This window comes from Budorcas taxicolor, chromosome 1 (genome assembly GCF_023091745.1).
Source record: "Budorcas taxicolor isolate Tak-1 chromosome 1, Takin1.1, whole genome shotgun sequence".
NCBI lineage: Eukaryota > Metazoa > Chordata > Mammalia > Artiodactyla > Bovidae > Budorcas > Budorcas taxicolor.
In genome coordinates this window covers 115893082-115914999 of record NC_068910.1, presented here as the reverse complement: position 1 = coordinate 115914999, position 21918 = coordinate 115893082, and positions in this window count along the sequence as shown.

The following is a 21918-nucleotide window of genomic DNA, read 5'->3' as shown; positions in this document are numbered from 1 at the left end:
GTTCATTCCTGCCCTGCATACAGATTTCTCAAGAGGCAGGTCAGATGGTCTGGTATTCCCATCTCTTTCAGAATTTTCCACAGTTTGTTGTGGTCCACTCAATCAAAAGCTTTGGCATAGTCAATAAAGCAGAAGTAGATATTTTTCTGGAACTCTCTTGCTTTTTCAAAGATCCAACAGATGTTGGCAGTTTGATCTCTGGTTTCTCTGCCTTTCCTAAATCCAGTGAACATCTGGAAGGTTCATGTATTGTTGAAGCCTGGCTTGGAGAATTTTGAGCATTACTTTACTAACGTGTGAGACGAGTGCAATTTTGTGGTAGTTTGGTCATTTTTTGGCATGGCTTTTCTTTAGGATTGGAATGAAAACTGAATTTTTCCAGTCCTGTGGCCACTGCTGAGTTTTCCAAATTTGCTGGCATATTGAGTGCAGCACCTTCACAGCATCATCTTTTAAGTTTTGAAGTAGCTCAACTGGAATTCCATCACCTCCACTAGCTTTGCTCGTAGTGATGCTTCTTAAGGCCCACTTCACTTCACATTCCAGGACTTCACATTCCCTTGTGGTTCAGCTGGTAAAGAATCTGTCTACAATGCAGGAGACCTGGTTTCGATCCCTGGGTTAGGAAGATCCACTCTAGTATTCTGGCCTGGAGAATTCCATGGACTGTCTAGTCCAAGGGTTTGCAAAGAGTCTGACATGACTGAGTAACTTTCACCCTTTTTATTAGATTCCACATGTAAGCAATATCATACAATATTTGTCTCTCTGTGATTGACTTACTTCACTCAGTAAAACAATCTCTAGGCCCATACATGTTGCTGCAAATGGCATTATTTCTACATGAAGTCTTACTTTTAGAAACTAACTTTATCAGCCACATGAACTCACTAAGATTTAGCTGTGCTATTCAGCAGGCATGCATATTACTTTTTAAGAGAAAGAACACAGCCTGTGTGAGATTGGAGCCTAATGATGGGGTTAAGGAATACTATTTAAGAATTGAAACTTTGGTTTTGATGATGTTGGAAAACTTGCCTTTGGGAAGGACAGTCAAGGAAGGAAGTGGGAGACAAAGGCAATTTGGGGATTAGAAAAGAGTATTTCACTGCAGAAGATTTGACTTTCAAAAAAAAATTTTTTTTCTTGATGATTCTTCAAGTACTTTTGAAGCCACAGAAGTGGCTCTCCTGATCGCTTTAGTAAGGAATGTTTATAGCATCTTAACTAGGAAGTCTTTATTTACCTTTCCAGATACAGAGTTGAGTTCATTTTCCTTTAAAATTTTATAACTGTGTTGGGGGCTCTCACACTTTGTAATTATTTGGTTATATGCTCAATCACTACTGTCTGGGAGACCCTGGGAAGGGGGCAAACCTGTGTCCTACCAAATTTTTATAGCTCCAGCACCTAACAGAGTAAGAAGAAAGCAGTAAACATTTACTGACTAGTGGTTAAATGAATGGATAAATCAATCAGTAAATCCAGTGTTGAGATGTTGAGTGCTTCTCACCTGTAAGGCATTCTGTCATATTTGTGGAGAAATATATAATTGCTATTTTTGATATCAGCCTATAAGAGGCTTCCCTGTTGGCTCAGTTGGTAAAGAATCTGCCTGGAATGCAGGGGACCCGGGTTTGATCTGTGGATTGGGAAGATCCCCTGGAGAAGGGAATGGCTACCCACTCAGGTATTCTTGGAGAGTTGCGCTGGAGAGTTCCATGGACAGAGGAGCTGGTGGGCTACAGTCCATGGGGTCACAGAGTCAGACACCATGACAGAGTGACTGTCACTTTATAGGAAATTTAAACTTTAGTTCAGCAGCTAGATTACTAATATGAAAGTAATTAGTCCTTTTTAATTGTTCATAGTCTCTGCTTCTCTTTTTCTTTCGTTGATCAATCACCTAACTTTAATCTTTATTTACCTCCATCACTGTGTCTTCTGAGGATACTAAATGACCCCCTGCTTGTCAAATTGAGTGTTTGAATTTTCTTAATCTGCTTGATCTCCATCTGGCACTGAACATTAGAGAATCCAATCTTCCTTTGAATTTCTCTTTCCCATTTTGGCACGTAGACTCTGAACTGGATTCCGACATTTCCCTGTCTCCACCCCCATGGTAGTCATGCAGCATGTTCAGAGTTCCTGCTGGATACATTATGCGCTCCCTCCACTCCTATTTTTCTACATGGCACATCCTTTAGAGTGTTTCCTAGGCTAATATCTCTGTTCATGGTTTAACTGTGTTTGTAAAACCTACTTCTGTCACTAAGTATCATACACATGGAAACTTTACCATCCTCTCAAATTAAATGTTTTTAAGATTAAAAATTAAATTTCCCCTTAAGACCTTATTCTTCCTTGTCTCTTATGACAAAGGCGTGTGGATTCGTTTTCATTGCCACAGTAACTTTCAAGGCACTGGTTTCCCTTCAACCAGGTTTTACCTTCTTGAGTCCATATTTTATATGATGTTGAAGTAAGCCTCATAAATTATCTATATCACCTCAACCTCAGAATCCTTCTGTGATGGATATTGCTTGCAGTCTGCCTCACTTACCTGGAGTGTGAGCCCCTGCACAATATGATGAATAGAATTCTCCTGTTACTTTACCCCCTTACAAACTCAGTGATTTAAGTCCAATGCGCTAGTCAACATGCCAAGTTTGGTGCACTGGCTAATATCATTTCTCGTCTAGATTTATTTGAAGTTCAATAATTACCTGAACTCTAGCCTCATATGAAGTCTAGTTAGAATCTAAGGATTTCCCTAAAGCTTCCTGCATCCTAGCATTTTCCAAAGTGTGGGGGATATAATTTTAGGTAGTACATTAATAGAAAGTCATCAAAAGAAAATGAATTGTATGGTTTAAAGAGTTATTCTTTTTTTATTTCATATCACTTTTTATAATTTTATCAAGAAGACCTTAATTTGGTTAAACAAATTTTGGTTTTTAACATCACTCTGACATTAATAATTTTTCTTTTAATCAGTGAAAATTCAGGGAGATACCTCAGTGAATTTATCAGTCACCATTATCTAGTTAGAAATAAATAATGTTATTTTATTTCTGTTTTTTGCCTTTCATTTATGGTAAAGATACAGGTTTTTCTTTAGGGTGATACTATTAATATTTAATTTAAATAATAATTAATTTTAGCATTAATCCAGTATTTAAATAACTGCTCAATTTCAATATTTAAATGCTTAAATTTAAATATTTAAGTAAGATTTTGCTTGAATACACAGAAAAATATCAGGTAAAAAATATATGTAGCAATTATTAACAGGGTAATTCAAGAAGGTGGGACATAGGAGTACACAGAAATTATAAAAGCTATACATGAACAACTGAAGTTTGGAGAACCCTCAATTACCATATTAGCCCACAATTTTTCTTTGTTTCAGTGACTGTGAAAGTTCAGTCTCTATTCTAACTTTCTCTGGGTTAACTAATGGAATTCTTTCAAGGATCCTTTGTAAGATACTGTTTTTCCTATTTTATAGATAAAGAAATGGAAGACATAATTTGCCTAGCTTCTGTCAATTGGCAAAACTGTAGAGACGGGCTTTGAACCCAGGTCTTTAGCTTTCAGAACCAGTGCTCTTAAAAAGCAACTCTGACTCAGGAAAAGCCCATCAGTCTTTGATTTGATAATAACAAGTAAGATCTTTTGTGTTTGCTATCGTTCATCTGTCTTTTTCCTCCAGAAGGAAAAGTTTTATTCAGACATGAAGTTAAACTTTGTAGAAACCTCCTGTGAGTAATTGTATTTAGAATCGATTTCCATCTCTACAGACAACTTGAAAACCTTTTTCTTCCAAAGGTATAGTCCTTAAAACTCAGGGAGTACTCAGTTAACTACAGGTTCAATAACAAATAGGAAAAGGACAGTCTCTCTGCATGAATAACTTTTATAGTTTGTTCATCAGAAAGTCCAGGAGCATGATGACCAAGCACAATTTGCATCTGCTTCCTCAGCAGACTGCCCAGTAGATGAACAGCCCTCGGCCATTCAAGTGAAATATTTAGTAACTAAGCAGGGTGCAGTATGAAAGCAAATTATATATACTGGAGAAATGCATCACAGAAAGTGTTATGGTTAAGCTTGATATTAGAATGTATCTCCCTTACATTTGCCTTTTCAATTCTCAAAAACTGAAGGGGCATTTTTTTGAGGAACTGCAGAATCCTACTGTTATAATTACTATAAATCATATTTTGTTGTAAGGATTTTATAATAACCAGATAAATTTTTACCATCTGTATATTTAAAATAGCCCTCATATACAACTAAGAAATATTTAAGATAGAAATTTGCTCATAAATACTCAATATTTGTTTTTTAAACCCAAGTAGTAACCAAAGTTGCTGTATTTCTTTCCTAATTCTATTATCTCTTAATTATTGGCCTAATACAGAGGTGGACAAACTATGACCTGCAGTTCAAACCTTGATATTGCCTCTTTTTCACGTGGCTCACAAGCTAAGAGTGACTTTCACATTTTTAAGGGTTATAAAAAGAAAAAAATTAATACGTGACAGTGATTATATGTAGCCTGTAAAGCCTAAAATATTTACTGTATAACCTTTTACAGAAAAGTTTGCCAACCACTCATCTTTTTCTATCCATAACATGTTTCACTTAGTATTTTGCTATGAAATTACTTCATTTTTGTTATGTCTCTTTAATTGAATTATGGTCTGGTAATATGTCATCTTTCAGTTTGCAATACATGGTTCTGGTGCTGTAATACAAAGTCATCTCATATTTTACCTAACCTAGTGTTTGTTACACTGGAAAGTGGCACTTTTGGAACTGTCTCCAAAGATGCCTATCTAAACTAGGAAATCAAAACCCAACCCTAATACTAATTGGGGCAGGATGGCAAGGATGGTCATTGGGGTATTGTTTATTTTGCCTTTTTGGGGGGTGTAAGTCATTGGAGCCAGAGAACAGACTGTGTTATCTAGAATCCAAAGATGGCCTGCCCACAAATCATACTTCTTGGTATTTACATACCTATACAGACCCCTTCCACATTGAGTGTGAGTTTGCCCTTGGTAATTAACAGAATGCAACACAAGTAATTCCATATTAAGCCAAGTTATAAGTCATGTAGCTTCTGGCTTGTTCTCTTAGAATGCTAGCTCTTTGAATGCTTCCTCTCAAAACCCAAAAAATTAGTCAAGAATCTCAAGCCACATGGAAAGGACACATATAGACATTCACCCCCAACTGAGCTTCTTACAGAACAGCCAGCAACAGTGACAAGTCATCTGTGTGAGCTCTGCTGAATATCTAATCTCAGTCTATCAGATAATTCCAATACCATCTGCCATTTGTTTGCAATCATTTGAGAGAACCCAAGCAAAAACCATCCAACTGAGCTTCTACCATAATGAGGGGTAAGAATAAATGATTTCAGTTAAGTTTTGAAGTGATATGTCATGCAGCAATAGACAATGGAACAGCATGTTCCTATCACTCCTTGAATAGGTTCTTACTTGCAAGCTTATCTTGTACTTTCCTGTGACAGCCCTGGTATCAACCATTTCTCAAAAACAACAACAACAAACAAACAAAAAGCCACAAAAAACAATTTCTATTAGTGGAGAATGATACTTAAAAACTAAGATATGGATAACAGTTAATTTCCTTGTTATAATTTGTCTCTACTTTGAGGTCCTCTCATGGGCCAATTGGAATAGGAAATGGCAATCCACCCCAGTATTCTTACCTGGAGAATTCCATGGACAGAGGAGTCTGGTGGGCTACACTCTATAGGGTCTTGAAGAGCCAGACATGACTGAGATTGTATTGAGATTGGAGTATGAAGAGAGAAGTATAAAATTGGCCAAGAGGATATTGCAAAAATCAGTTAGAAATTATATGAGAAAATGGAGAAAAATCATTTTGAAGAGAAATTTGATTGAGCTTAAGAGCTGAATTAGATACAGGAATTTATGTAGAAAAATAATAAAAGATGATTTCTGAGTTCAAGACTTTTGTTGGGATGTAGAGAATAGAGCAAAGAAAATATGTGAGTGCACTTGGGGCTGAATTGGACATATTGCTACATAACTTTGCAATTATAGATTTGTGATGCAAATATGGAAGATTGAGTCAAATTTTCACATGGTTATAGTCAACTAGAAAAATCTATGGTGTGATATCTAATTTAACAATACACTGCAAACTAAGGTATAGTAACTATGCTCAGTCTCAAATATAACATAATGGCTTAGTGTTTTACATGGTAAAATAGGCTCAGAGGAAGATGAATTCAACATTAACCCCATCACAAATTAATCCAGTAAATAAAAGCAAAGCATTTCTCATTTTTTTTAGCATGTAAACATATTGTATTCTCTTGTGAAAACATACTGAAATCTGTATTATGTAGCTCTGATTGGTTATGCCATAGTAAATTCTAGTGGTAGAAAAAGAAGCCTGATTTGGAAAAATTAAAATTGATTTACAATGAGAACAATATTCTTAATTTTTCTCTTTGAGCCACAATTTCCCCTTTCTCTCTCAATGAATTATAAGTGAAAGTAAGACCTTCTCATCCATAACCCACTCACACCTTCTGCAAAACTAACTATTCTCATTAGCCATAGCCAAAATAGTTTTCTGCATTTCCATATTTTAATAAGTAAATATTTTATTCATGGAGAAAAAATCTATCTTTTAATCTGCTCTATAATTTATTAACATATGCTATTTTTAAAAAATATTAAACAAAAGACATTCAGCAGGCTGGATGTATAAAAGTTATCTACATTCTTCAAAGGCAGCCACTTGCATAATTCTTGAAAAACAAATATTAGTCTTATTTAAAAAGTAATTATTTATAAGCAGTAATTAGACTGTAATAAGTCAGTGATGTTTGTTATAATATTTAGGGAACCCAGGATAAGAATGCTTAATTAAGGAAGGAGAGGACATATGTATACATGTGGCTGTTTCACGTTGATGTATGGCAGAAACCAACACAATATTGTAAAGCAATTATCCTCCAATGAAAGAGAGGGAGAGAGAAAGGACTGCATAATTAACAACTTAATAGAAAGTCTTAAAAAATGAAATTTTGGATAACAATCTAAGAGATGAGCAAGAAGAGAGAAAAGAGAATATAAAATATAATAGGTTAGTTCAGTTCAGTTCAATCGCTCAGTCGTGTCCAACTCTTTGTGACCCCATGAATCGCAGCACACCAGGCCTCCCTGTCCATCACCAGCTCCCGGAGTTCACTCAGACTCACGTCCATCGAGTCAGAGATTCCATCCAGCCATCTCATCCTTGGTGGTCCCCTTTTCCTCCTGCCCCCAATCCCTCCAAGCATCAGAGTCTTTTCCAATGAGTCAACTCTTCGCATGAGGTGGCCAAAGTACTGGAGTTTCAGCTTTAGCATCATTCCTTCCAAAGAATACCCAGGACTGATCTGCTTTAGACTGGTTGGATCTCCTTGCAGTCCAAGGGACTCTCAAGAGTCTTCTCCAACACCACACTTCAAAAGCATCAATTCTTCGGTGCTCAGCTTTCTTCACAGTCCAACTCTCACATCCGTACATGACTACCGGAAAAACCATAGCCTTAACTAGACAGACCTTAGTCGGCAAAGTAATGTCTCTGCTTTTGAATATGCTATCTGGGTTGGTCATAACTTTTCTACCAAGGAGTAAGCGTCTTTTAATTTCATGGCTGCTGTCACCATCTGCAGTGATTTTGCAGCCCAAAAAATAAAGTCTGACACTGTTTCCACTGTTTCCCCATCTATTTCCTATGAAGTGATGGGACCGGATACCATGATCTTCGTTTTCTGAATGTTGAGCTTTAAGCCAACTTTTTCGCTCTCCTCTTTCACTTTCATCAAGAGGCTTTTTAGCTCCTCTTCACTTTCTGCATTAAGGGTGGTGTCATCTGCATATCTGAGGTTATTGATATTTCTTCCGGCAATCTTTATTCCAGCTTGTGTTTCTTCCAGTCCAGTGTTTCTCATGATGTACTCTGCATGTAAGTTAAATAAGCAGGGTGACAATATACAGCCTTGACGTACTCCTTTTCCTATTTGGAACCAGTCTGTTGTTCCATGTCCAGTTCTAACTGTTGCTTCCTGACCTGCATATAGGTTTCTCAAGAGGCAGGTCAGGTGGTCTGCTACTCCCATCTCTTTCAGAACTTTTCACAGTTTATTGTAGAACATAAATATTATATAATTTAGATGATGGAGAAAATAATGGCCAACTATTTGGGAAAATGTAAATATATATACAGTTGCTGCTGCTGCTAAGTCACTTCAGTCACGTCTGACTCTGTGCGACCCCATAGACAGCAGCCCACCAGGCTCCCCCATCCCTGGGATTCTCCACGCAAGAACACTGGAGTGGGTTGCCATTTCCTTCTCCAGTGCATGAAAGTGAAAAGCGAAAGTGAAGTCGCTCAGTTGTGTCCAACCCTTAGTGACCCCATGGAGTGCAGCCTTCCAGGCTCCTCCGTCCATGAGATTTTCCAGGCAAGAGTACTGGAGTGGGGTGCCATTGCCTTCTCCATATATACAGTATATATACACAAATATGTAATTGAAATAAAAGTGAATTATATAAAATTATAATTTTCACTGTAGAAATTCTCTCATGAAATATGAAGAATTTATGAGTGGATTTTTATATAACCTAAGAGGTAAGGAAAACTTTTCTCGGTTTTAAATTAATCACAGAATCTCTGAGAAAATATTAGAATTTGTCATGTGTTTGAAACATCTTTATACTAAATTAAAGTATATAAAAAATAAGCAAATGCAAAATGATGGAATATATACTAAAAGATTATATTTCTTGATACACAGAATGTTCTTACACAACAGCAACAAACATGTGAATAATTTAGACATAAAATATGTCACCTCAACAGAAATCAAAGAAATATTTATTTAAATATATTTGTAATTTAATATATTGGATAATGTTAATAAAATAATATGTGGAAGAACATATGTGGAATATCAAATAATATGTGGAATAATATGTGGATATTTTCATATGCAACTGTCACGTTGTAATTTTGTGTAACTTTAGAGGGCATGATGGGACCAAAAGTTTGATGTGTTTCTTTATACTTCAGAATTTCGTTTTAGGACTATTCCCTCCTAGATGAGTAACTCAATAAGTGTAAAAAATGTTGTATATAATAATATTACTTTAATAATTTTGTAAATAATAATAAGAAGGATACTTTAAAAATTTTATCATGGTATAGTTGATTTACTATGTTTGTTATTTTCTGAAGTGAGAAGTGTTAGTCATTTAGCTGTGTCCCAGTCTTTGTGACCCCATGGACTGTGTAGCCCACTAGACTCCTCTGTCTGTGGAATTCTCCAAGCAAGATACTGGAGTGGGTAGCCATTCCCTTCTCCAGGCAATCTTCCTCACTCAGGGATCAAACCTGGGTCTTCTGCATTGCAGGCAGATTCTTTACTATCTGAACCACTGTACCACAAATAAATCAGTTATAACATATATTAACTCTTTTTAGATTTATTTTCCAGTGTAGGCAATAGCAGAGTATTGAATAGAGTTCCCTGTGCTATTCAATAGGTCCTTATTAGTTATCTACTTTATTCCCTCCTGGCTCAGTCGGTAAAGAATCCACCTGCAATGCAGGAGACCTGAGTTCGATTCCTGGGTCAGGAAGATCCTCTGGAGAAGGAAATGGCAACCTAATCCAGTACTCTTACCTGGAAAATCCCATGGACTGAGGAGCCTGGCGGGCTATAGTCCATGGGGTCGCAAGAGTTGGACACGACTTAGCGACTAAACCACCACCACCATTTTATATATAATAGTATATATTTGTCAGTCCCAATCTCTCAGTTTTTTCCTCCCCAATTCCCCACTGGTAACCACTAGATTGTTTTGTACACCTGTGACTCTTTCTATTTTGTAAATAAGTTCATCTGTACCGTTGAAAAATGATACTTGTAAGAAAAAAAAATCATCTTAGCTTTATTTCACCTTGTTCAATCATACGTCCTTCAAGAACATGTGAGAAGAAAGTCTTTGTACGTGTACTTTCGATAACAGAAGTTTCTTCAGGTCAGTTCAGTTCAGTCGCTCAGTTGTGTCTGACTCTTTACCACCTGATGAATCGCAGCACACCAGGCCTCCCTGTCCATTACCATCTCCCATAGTTCACTCAAACTCACGTCCATCGAGTCCCTGATGCCCTCCAGCCATCTCATCCTCTGTCATCCACGTCTCCTCCTGCCCCTAATCCCTCCCAGCATCAGAGTCTTTTCCAGTGAGTCAACTCTTCACATGAGGTGGCCAAAGTATTGGAGTTTCAGCTTTAGCATCAGTCCTTCCAATGAACACCTAGGACTGATCTGCTTTAGAATGGACTGGTTGGATCTCCTTGCAGTCCAAGGGACTCTCAAGAGTCTTCTTCAACACTACAGTTCAAAAGCATCAATTCTTTGGCGCTCAGCTTTCTTCACAGTCCAACTCTCACATCCATACATGACTACTAGAAAAACCATAGCCTTGACTAGACGGGGCTTTGTTGGCAAAGTAATGTCTCTGCTTTTTTCATATGCTATCTAGGTTGGTCATAACTTTCCTTCCAAGGAGTAAGCGTCTTTTAATTTCATGGCTGCAATCACCATCTGGAGTGATTTTCGAGCCCAAAAATTTAAATATGGCACTGTTTCTACTGTTTCCCCATCTATTTCCCATGAAGTGATGAGACCGGATGCCATAATCTTAGTTTTCTGAATGTTGAGCTTTAAGCCAACTTTTTCACTCTCCTCTTTCACTTTCATCAAGAAGCTTTTTAGTTCCTCTTCACTTTCTGCCATATGGGTGGTGTCATCCTCTTCCGATAATTTTTTATTTGAATTTTTATGTACTCCGATGCAATGGACATGGGTTTGGGTAACTCCAGGAGTTGGTGATGGACAGCTAGGCCTAGCGTGCTGCAGTTCATGGGGTCGCAAAGAGTCGGACACCGCTGAGCAACTGAACTGAACTGAACTGATGTACTCCTTCAGCCGCCAACATTCCTATATGTACTTGTCAATATAGACTCAAAGTTATGAGCACTGCAATGTGAAAAGCCTTTGACATAATTTCAAATATATGAAGTTCATTAAGTTGTTCTGATTCTTTGTTGAATTTTGTTCCTTTCAGCCCGAGTATTTGAGATTGATTTCAAGCAAATGCAGCATCAAATCTTGCTTGGGTAGAGATGAATGTTTTGTTGCTTGTCAATATCCGACTTCCATTACCATTTATTTCTCTTTGTATGGAGTTTTGATTGTCTGTTTGTTTATTTGTTTTAGACATTTTATGTCTATCTTTTACAGTTTTGGTACCCTGAGTATTCTAAAATAATTTAATACTGAAGATGGACTCTGAATTTGGGGATGACATTACCTCCACAACTAATAGGGCAGCATCCCTGTTTATAAGCACCATCATATATCAAAACCCTACCAGATAGTCTGATCTGCTTACAGATTGTCTGAGGTTGCTGGTGATAGAACTTTGGATAAGTCACTTGATGATTCTCCCTGATTTTCACTGTCTTATTGTAAGATGATGAATTTGATTGCAGTAAGTGATTTTTGTAAATAATCTTTTTCAATTAAATATTAGTGCAGTGGTTAACATGAAAACTTTGGATCAGATAGAGTTTATTGGCATGTAAGTTCCATTAATGGTTGTATAACCTTGGGAAATTTAGATAACTTCAATCATTTTATCTCTAAAGTAGGGATAATAAGACACTAACTTACAGGCAAATTTGACTAAAAATGCAAATAAAATACGTAGCCTAGTATCTGATTGCCAGAATGAAGTGATTAGTGCTCATCTTTGATTTTCTAATACCTGTACCCTTTCTAAAAAAATCTATATGTCAATTCTTTTCTTTGTTCATGAGGTTGCAAAGAATAAAACACAACTTAGTGACTGAACAACAACAATAATACTTGCTTTATATTAGTTCAGATGTACAGTATAGTGAGTCAGATTTTGCAGATTATCCTCCATTAAAAGTTACTACAAAATAGTGACTGCAATTTCCCATGCTATTCAATATAACTTTATTGCTTGTCTATTTTATACATAGTCGTTTGTACCTCTGAATCCCATACACCTATCATGACCCCATCCACTCTCCCCACTGGTAAATCACTAGTTAGTTGTCTATATCTGAGAGTATGTTTCTGTTTTGCTATATATGCTTTATTTTTTACACTCCGCATATAAGTGATATCATACAATATTTTGTTTTTCTATATTGAAGAAATATCCTATTTTGTTATTCTTGCAATACTTTCCACCACAGAAGTCAGCTACTAGTTTTCCTTATCTCCAGGCATGTGACTGGATATTAACAGCTAATCACATCACTGAATGTTGCTGCTGTTTGTTATTTAGTAGTGTTATTTTGCTGTGTCTGACTCCATGCGACCCCATGGACTGTAGCCTGCCAAGCTCCTCTGTTCATGAGGTTTCCCAGGCAAGAACAGTAGAGTGGGTTACCATTTCCTTCTCCAGGGTATCTTCCTTACCCAGGGATGGAACCCGCATCTCCTGCACTGGCAGGCAGAGTCTTCACCACTGCGCCACCAGGGAAGCCCACCACTGAAGCTAGGAGCTTATAAAATAAAAGTCTATGTTGAATTTATTAGGCAAGGGTTATGGTAAATGTGCTTCCCAGGTGGCACAGTGGTAAGGAATGTGCCTGCCAGTGCAAGAGATGCAAGAGACATGGGTTCAATCCCTGGGTTGGGAACATCCCCCGGAATAGGAAACAGCAATATGCTCCAGTATTCTTGCCTGGAAAATCCCATGCACAGAGGAGCCTGGAGGGCTACAGTCCATGGAGTTGCGAAGAGTTGGAGGTGACTGAGTGCATGTGCATTCAAGCACGTGCACACAAACACAGACACACACACACATACAGTAAATGTAGAAGCAACACTTAATTTCCAGTGGCAACTAAGGAAGTTTCTCTCTGATTTTCAGCAGTGTTCCTGAATATTTTATCTTACAGAATATTTTAGTCCTTCATAGATTATTTTATTTCTGTTAAATAACCCTCTTTTCCACTAAAATTAGCCAACTTTTTTCTAGCGCTTACAACTAAGAAATTTCACTGAAACATTAGCTCATGGTGCTAGTCTTTAAATAGTTGTGGTGGTAGTTAATATAGTTTTAGTAAAAACTGTCATATTAAATTAAAATATGAATGACTAAATGTTGAGAATTCCTGCAGCTGGAAGATAAATATACAGAAGTTTATTACACTATTCTCTCTTATGTATGTTTGAAATTTTCCATGATAATTAAAAAAACATTTACATAAATATATGCATGACAGACACATGTGATGACAGATGGGAATTGATTCTTAACAGATGCTTTGCAGTTTATTTTAAAATCTATGTGAAAGATATCTGCAAGAACTGACAATTCTAAACATGAGCTTTTATTCAGCTTTATATCTGTTTAATACTATGACTGTCTACTTGCCACACACAGAGGAAGCAATCCACACTCCAGAATTTATTGTTTGTAGACATTTCAACAATGGCCATGATCAAACTGATGTGAGGTGATATCTCATTGTAGTTTGATTGGCATTTCTCTAATAATTAGCAGTGTTGAGCATCATGTGCCTCTTGGCCATCTGCATGTCTTCTCTGGAGAAATGTCTATTTAGGTCTTCTGCCCATTTTTTGATTGGGTTTTTTTTTTTTTTTGATATTGAGTTGCATGAGCTGTTTGATATTTTGGAGATTAATCCCTTTTAATTATTTCAATTCTCCCATTCTGAGGTTTGTCTTTTCTGAGGTTTTGTCTTTTTGCCTAGTTTATCATTTCCTCTGCTGTGCAAAACCTTTTAAGTCTAATTAGGTCTCATTTGTTTATTTTTGTTTTTACTTTCATTACTCTAAGAGATGGGTCAAAAAAGATCTTACTGTGATTTATGTCAAAATATATTCGCCCTATGTTTTCCTCTAAGAGTTTTATAGTGTCTGGCCTTACATTCGTTTAGGTTTTTAATCCATTTTAAGTTCATTTTTGTGTATGGTGTTAGGAAGTGTTCTAATTTCATTCTTTTACATATTGATGTTCGGTTTTCCCAGTACCATTTATTGAAGACTTGATATTTTCTCCATTGAATATTCTTGCCTATTTTGTCATAGAATAGGTGACCATAGGTGTGTGGGTTTATCTCTGGGATTTCTATCCTGTTCCATTTATCTATATTTTTGTTTTTTTGTGATGGTAGCATACTATTGTGATTACTTTAGTTTTGTAATATAGTCTGAAGTCAGGGAGCCTGATTTCTCAGGTTCCTTATATCTTTCTCAAGATTGCTTTGGCTATTTGAGGTCTTTTGTGTTACATACAAATTGTAAACATTTTTTATTCTAATTCTGTGAAAAATGCCATTAGTAATTTGACAGGAATTGCAGTGAATCTCTAGATTGCTTTGGGTAATATAGTCATTTTCACAATGTTGTTTTTTCTAATCAAAGATCATGATATATTTCTCCATCTGTTTGTGTCATCTTTGATTTGTTTCATCAATGTCTTATAGTCTTCTAAGCACAGTCTTTTGCCTTCTTAGGTAGGTTTATTCTTAAGTATTTTATTCTTTTTGTTGCAGTGGTAAATGGAATTGTTTCCTTAATTTCTCTTTTTAATTTTTTGCTGTACAGAAATACAAGAGATTTTTTTGTATTAATTTTGTATCCTGCAGCTTTTCTAAATTCATTGATGAGCTCTAGTAGTTTTCTTGTGGAATCTTTAGGATTCTCTATGTATAATATCATGCTATCTGCCATTTTAATACATTAACTGGCAATAAGTTTTTTGTTTCAAACTTTGATCATGCAATTTTTCTGAAGCACCATATGTTATTCTAAAATGTTTGGTGAAACACAGTGCACAACAAACAAATTACAGGTAACTTTTAATTTGTGTTAGGAATAAATATTGCTAGTAAAATTAAGTTTTTGTCAAATGATCTGCTTTGAAGTATAATACCATGATAATCAATGTCTTTGAAGTTTTAAAGATTGAATTTAATTATTATAAAATATTAAAATAACCAATGCAAGGATATGCTTGGCAATTGATGTTAGACATAAATGCACATCTCAAGATATTACTAATGCAAATAAGATGTTTCCCTTAAGCTAAGATTTTTAGCAAGAAAAAACAATATTTTTTAATACTTCAAAGTACAATTTGTCTATATAATCATAAAGTGGAAGAGAATAAGTCTAAATCAGTAACTGAATGGAAAAATAACTTTGTATTATACTGTAAAGTATTATTATCATATTTTATGATTGTTTTGTTTTAAAACAAGATTCTCTAAGCTATTTGTAGATAGTAGTTTAGCTAGTAGCTGAGGCCCATCATCTTACAAGTGGAAATCAGTTGGCGGGGAGTTCTGTTTGTACACCTGGTGTTGCTAGCGGTAAAGAACCTATCTGCCAATGCAGGAGATGTTAAGAGAAGTGGGTTCTGTTCCTAGATAAGGAGGATCCCCTGGAGGAAGGCTAGGAAACCCATTCCAGTATTCGTTCCTGGAGAATTCCTATGGACAAAGGAGCCTGGCAGGCTACAGTCCAAGAGGTTGCAAAGAGTCAAATATGACTGAAGTGACTTAGCATGCATGCAATAATATCCTGCTGCTGCTGCTAAGTCGCTTCAGTCGTGTCCGACTCTGTGCAACCCCATAGACGGCAGCCCACCAGGCTCCCCTGTCCCTGGGATTCTCCAGGCAAGAACACTGGAGTGGGTTGCCATTTCCTTCTCCAATGCATGAAAGTGAAAAGTGAAAGTGAAGTCGCTCAGTCCTGCCCGACTCTTAGCGACCCCATGGACTGCAGCCCACCAGGCTCCTGCATCCATGGGATTTTCCAGGCAAGAGTACTGGAGTGGAATAATATCCTAGTATTGCAGCAGAAGCACTGGCAATAGATTCCACAAAATCTATAAACCTACAATTCATTGAGAACTGTGAAATCATAAAAAGCTCTTCAGATTTGCAATTATGATCTTCAGTCTTTATATACATAGTTATTTATAAACTTGTATTATTTGGTATAAAATAACATTTAACAGCCTCTAGAGCCTTTACTATAAAATGTATCAAGAGAGTATATTTGTTTAGGACTTCTTACTTTAACTATCCATACTAGTTTTGCTTCCTAAATGTAATTCAAATTCCTTCTCATGTATCTACTGTTAATGTTTTAGCATAGGTTCTTGGCCTCTTTTTCCTTGACCAACTCAGATTCCATGTAGCTAATTTTCCCAATTACTATCTATCCACATTCAGTTCCTCTTCATGTACCATAGTATATTGATTCTAAGTACACAATTTTTCATACGTAAATTTCTTTGAAATTAGAATGCTTCTTACAATCACTTTCAGCCAGATGATAGTCATGATGAGGTTGTTAATATCTTCACCCAAACATCAGTTGTCCCAGTGTCATAAGCTACATCAATGTCAGTGACTTTAAAAAGAAAAAAAGACAAAAAACAGAATAATAGTAGAACAACATTCCTAAAGGGAAAGTCACATGTAGCCTGGTTTTGTATGACTACTCACCTAGCTTTCAGGCACTAATGTCTTTTACCTCTATTGGTTCTTTAAGAAATGTTATGTTAGCGTTATTCTTGATGGAACAGAGGGAGGTTTAGTGTGTAAAATCATATCAAACCACTTTGAGTTGAAAATGACTCAGTTTTTCATATAAATGTATTCTTCATAGGAAAGAGTTTGGAAAATATCTGAACCATTTTATTTCCATTGTAATATCATTATGAAATGTATGCACAGAAGGTATAACTTGACAAAAATCAATGTTTAACTCTAAAAATAACTCTTTAGCTATAAAACTTAAAAAAGTGATCAGGAAACATTACTTTACAGTTTAATCAGCAGTGTTTTTTAAAGTGTACCTTAAAAGTTTTGGCCTTTTGGTTCAGTAATTCAGTAATTACCTTGTGTCACCTTTCTAATTGGTTTACCTTCAATTAAAAAAAAAAAAAACCACCAACATCTTGTTGGGTATGAAATACAATCACAACTCATTAGCATTCTGGTCCCTACTTTAGATTGGGTTATCTAGAAGTAAAGACCAAAACAGAGTTCTTGCACACTTGGTTTGCTGAAGCAATGATTCCAGAAGATCCCCTGGAGGAGGGAATGGCAACCCACTCCAGTGTTCTTACTGGAGACTCCATGGACAGAGGAGCCCGGTAGGATATGGTCCATAGAGTCGCAGAGTCGACTTAGCACAGCATGACCCCATGGAGAGCTTGTGGTGGCTCTGTGCTGTATCAACATATTGATAGTTATGTTGAAACTACATTCCTAGAATCCCTTTCTCTCTATGGTCTTGGGTTTATGGTTGCCCATAAGAGAAATATGCATAAAATTTGTAAGGCAGAAGCAAAGCAACAGCCATTCTGCTCTGAAGGTCAGTGAAGAGCACCAGGTACTGGTCCCAGTCGCTCCCTTGTTGTGGGAACCATGTTTTACTGCTTTCTCAGAAATGTCTCCAGAATTTAATCTTATTCATTCCCTGCTCCTTGATTTCTCTCCCCTACCCTTAAGTTAGCTGTCTGGCTGACCTGTCAGCATTAGTTAAATGCTGTTCTGCACGCAGGACAAGCCCCCTTATCTTCAAAGACCTTTCTTTACAACTCTTGTGTGTGATTACCTCCAGACTTCCAGGAGGAAGCCTCTTTAATCCCTGAGTTCAGGTCTCTGTCTTGCTTTACTGCTCTTAGTTTAAAATTACAAAATAACTTAACAATAAATATGCACTCATTGTTTTCTCGGGGTGTTGCTTCTCCAAGAGCTCTCACTGAGCTGTCTTATAATCCTGTGTGTTTGTGAGAATCATTCAGTGTGAAACCGCCAGACGTTGTGCAGATGAACTGGCTCTCCTACTTGGCAGGAGGCAGCACCTGGTTTCACAGCCACAATAGCTCCCATTTGCTCTCCTTCAGTTTCTCTAAGCCCTGGACCAGATGACTGTACAGCTGCATGGGTAGGTCTCTAGCTTCATCTGCAGCTCAGCTACATCTCGGTCGGCGGCAGTGGGAGACAGACCTGGATTTCAGTTCGCGCCTGTTGGTTCTAGTCTGCCTTCATGAGTTCCACTTTGCCCCTGCTTTGTTCCACTTTACATCCACATTTTCTTCCTGAGATTTTGCTGACTTTTAGCAACTTACATTTACCATCGATGCAGAAGCAACCGTCTTCCACAGTCTCTTTCACAATTGTTCATAATTGCCTAGGTCTACCATGGATAGGGGAGCCTGGTGGGGGTACAGACCATGGGTTCCTAAAAGAGTCAGACATGACTTAGCGACCAAATGACAAAAATTAGACCCTTCTGTTTACCATGTAGGTAATCTGTCCCCTCATTTTCTGATACTTCATACGGGCTCTAATTCAGGCCATAGTTAGTCTTTTGTCCATTTTCCTAACAACCATTTCTTTTTATAATTCAGAACTGAACATATTTCCTTCTTTTTCTGCATGGAAAACTGCTATGCAACCAACTAGATTATCCTCCTGTGTACCTTCCTCTGAGCTCAGGACATGCCTTCAATATAGATACTATTTTATTTGTAAGGCAGCTAATCAAACTACACTATTTGATTTCCAGGTTGTTTAGTAACTTGAGGTTTGCCATTATTCAAAGTAGATGGGGTTATCTCTGAAAGGTTTAATTGCCTTGTACCTTGGATAATTGAAATTAGAATGCTAGCAGTATTGCCTTTTAAAATCTTAATGCTTATAATGTATGTGAACTCTAAGAGGATTCTAGTCTGACTTTGTATAAGTTGTCATAATCTTATGGGCAAAAATAGAGCAAATGAAAATTAGGGACATATGGTCCAAAGTTCTTATTAGGTTTCTTTTTTGTTTGTATCTGTTTTATCTATCTATCTATCTATACATATGTATTTATCAACCCTCCATATTAATAACTCAACAGACAAACTGTTGAATTTATGTGTGCTCATGAAAGAAATCCATGTGAGGTTCATTTTCTCTCCTATACATTTCTGACAAGCAATTCTACTCTCACTATTATACTATCATATAGTATATTATTAATGCTACTAAAATAAAAGATAAGTAGAAAAAAGTTAAAACACATTTTAAGACTAAAATTCTTGTGACATTTTTAGAGTTTGCAACTTTCAAGAAATCATTAGTGTTTTAAGACCAAACTGGAATTACAGGTACTATAAATTATAAAATCAGAGAGATGTTTGGGGCATGGAGGTCTATGTAACTCAAATAGGACAAATGGTTAATGAACAAATTAACCACTCTAAATGGTGGATTATACACATGATCTACACATGAAGCAAACGTGTATAACCTGAAGGGTCTTTACTCAGGGGATATAGTCAAGGAGAAAAAAAAAAATCAATGAAAATTATGAGCCAGGAAAGAATTGAAAAAATAACCTGAGAACAAAAATGTCAGAAAGCTAATCATAACACACTGCAGATTCAAGAACTCAAATATTAAATTGTTCTCATTGGACAGACACTGCATATTTTGCAAGAAATTAATGCTGAATGTTGTAACAAAAACCCAAAAGTTCAAAATTACTCAATGATTAACACAATACAGTTTTATTTCTTGTTCTCATCACAGACTAATCAAATGTTTCGCATCTGGTCCTCCCGATAATTCCTAGAACATAGTCATATTACCAAATTGCAAGGGCGGCTGGATTTGTAGACTAAACATGTGTCCAGGAAAATGAGAACATTGGTTTAGGTGAGCAGCTAACATTCTCTGCCACATGTACTTTAGAGTCCATCTCAGAGGACACTCCTTTTACGAAGCCCTTTCTGAGTCCCCTTAGTTATATTAAATTACCTTAAATAGAACTGTTGTCTCTCTTATTTGACTTGAAAAAGTCAGGACTTCTGACTTTTATTTTGTACTGGGTTTGTCCTTCCCATTAGAATGGATGTTTGCTCTTCTGAGGGCAAAAACAGACTGTTAATCATCTTTGTGTCTCTTCTAGAAATCAGTGTAGTACCTTATGCATTGAGATATAAATACTCTTAATTTGAATTTTACTTGTTTAATGGAAAGAAATTCTCCAAAAATTAAACTCAAGGTAATTACAACTGGTAGCTTTATATAATTTTTATTTGACTTTATTTGGGAAAGTATTTTAAAGCTTAGCATATATTCTAATAAAGTAATAGTTTAGAAAATGCACTCCAGCCATGCAACAGTGATGGCTTATGTGTTACAGATGGAAAAGAACAAAAGATGCTGCTGACCCTTCCAACATAGTGAAAATAATATCATTAAGGCTCTCATAAGTGACTGTGCTTCTTCCTTATAATGGGGATAAAACAATTCACAACAAAAGGACAGTTTTAGAATGAGTGGTAAATGTAATAGAGCTACTTATTAAAGAAAGGAGTCATTATTGAGAGATGAAAGAGAAAGAAATAAATTGAAACAATAAGACCATAGCCCATGATTGTTTTCACATTTTTACTTTAGGAAGGTAGATGAGTTACAGAACTCATCTTGGTTCTTTTAAGAAGTGTTTAAAACTGGAAATAAAATTTGGAAGTGTTTAAAAATTGTGAATGCCTGTATTGACTGTAGCTGTAGGCTAATTAAGGAGTCTCTTAATAATGATAAGAAAGCTGGCTCATTCTCAATTCATACTGATTATCACTAGGACAGACAGCACAAGTGATAGCCACACAATACCACTAAGATATATATCAAACAATCAGTGAGGGAGACTTTAACATCTATAGTAAGATTATCAATCCATGGCAAAGTCTAGTCAGATCAGATAAATTTTTTTCTTTCATAAATACAAGTGTAGAATGAATGATCAGTGGATGTGGCTGCTGTGTGCTAAGTTGATTTAGTCCTGTCTGACTCTTTGCCACGCTCTGGACTGTAGCCCGCCAGTCTCCTCTGTTCGTGGGATTCTCCCGGCAAGAATACTGGAGTGGTTCCTGTGCCCTCTTCCAGATCAGTTGATGATATACCACAAATCAAAGGTTGGTTCAATGACATTGGATATTTTGTTTAAAAATTAAAAGCCACCTATCCAGAGCATTGGGATGCTGAGCCATGTTTACATCTCTTTTTTTCTTTCAGTCCTTTATGTTTTCTTTATTTTATTTTTTTAATTTTATTTTTATTTTATTTATTTATTTATTTTTACTTTACAATACTGTATTGGTTTTGCCATACATCAACATGAATCTGCCATGGGTGTACATAAGCTCCCAATCCTGAACCCCTCTCCCACCTCCCTCCCCATACCATTCCTCTGGGTTATCCCAGTGCACCAACCCCAAGCATCCTGTATCCTGCATAAAATCTAGACTGGCGATTTGTTTCTTATATGATGTTATACATGTTTCAATGGCCAGGAGGGAATGGCAAGACATACTTAAAGTGATGAAAGAAAATAACCTACAGCCCAGATTACTGTACCCAGCAAGGATCTCATTGAAATATGAAGGAGAAACTGGAGCCATGTTTACATCTTAATACTTGGATATAATAATGAAGCATGAGATGAAATTTACACTCAATGTACTGTGTTTTATTTCAAATGCAATTATTGTATTGAGGGACTGAATTCAGTTGTACTTAATAAGGACACTTAGGAAAATTTCATGTTCCAGCATTTGGCTGTAATGGAATTTGTTGTTTCTTTTTAAGAATGTGTGTGCTGAGTTGCTCAGCCATGTCTGATTCTTTGGGACCTCATGGACTGTAGCCCTCCAGGATCCTCTGTCCATGGATTTCCCAGGCAAGAATAATGGAGGGTTGCCATATCCT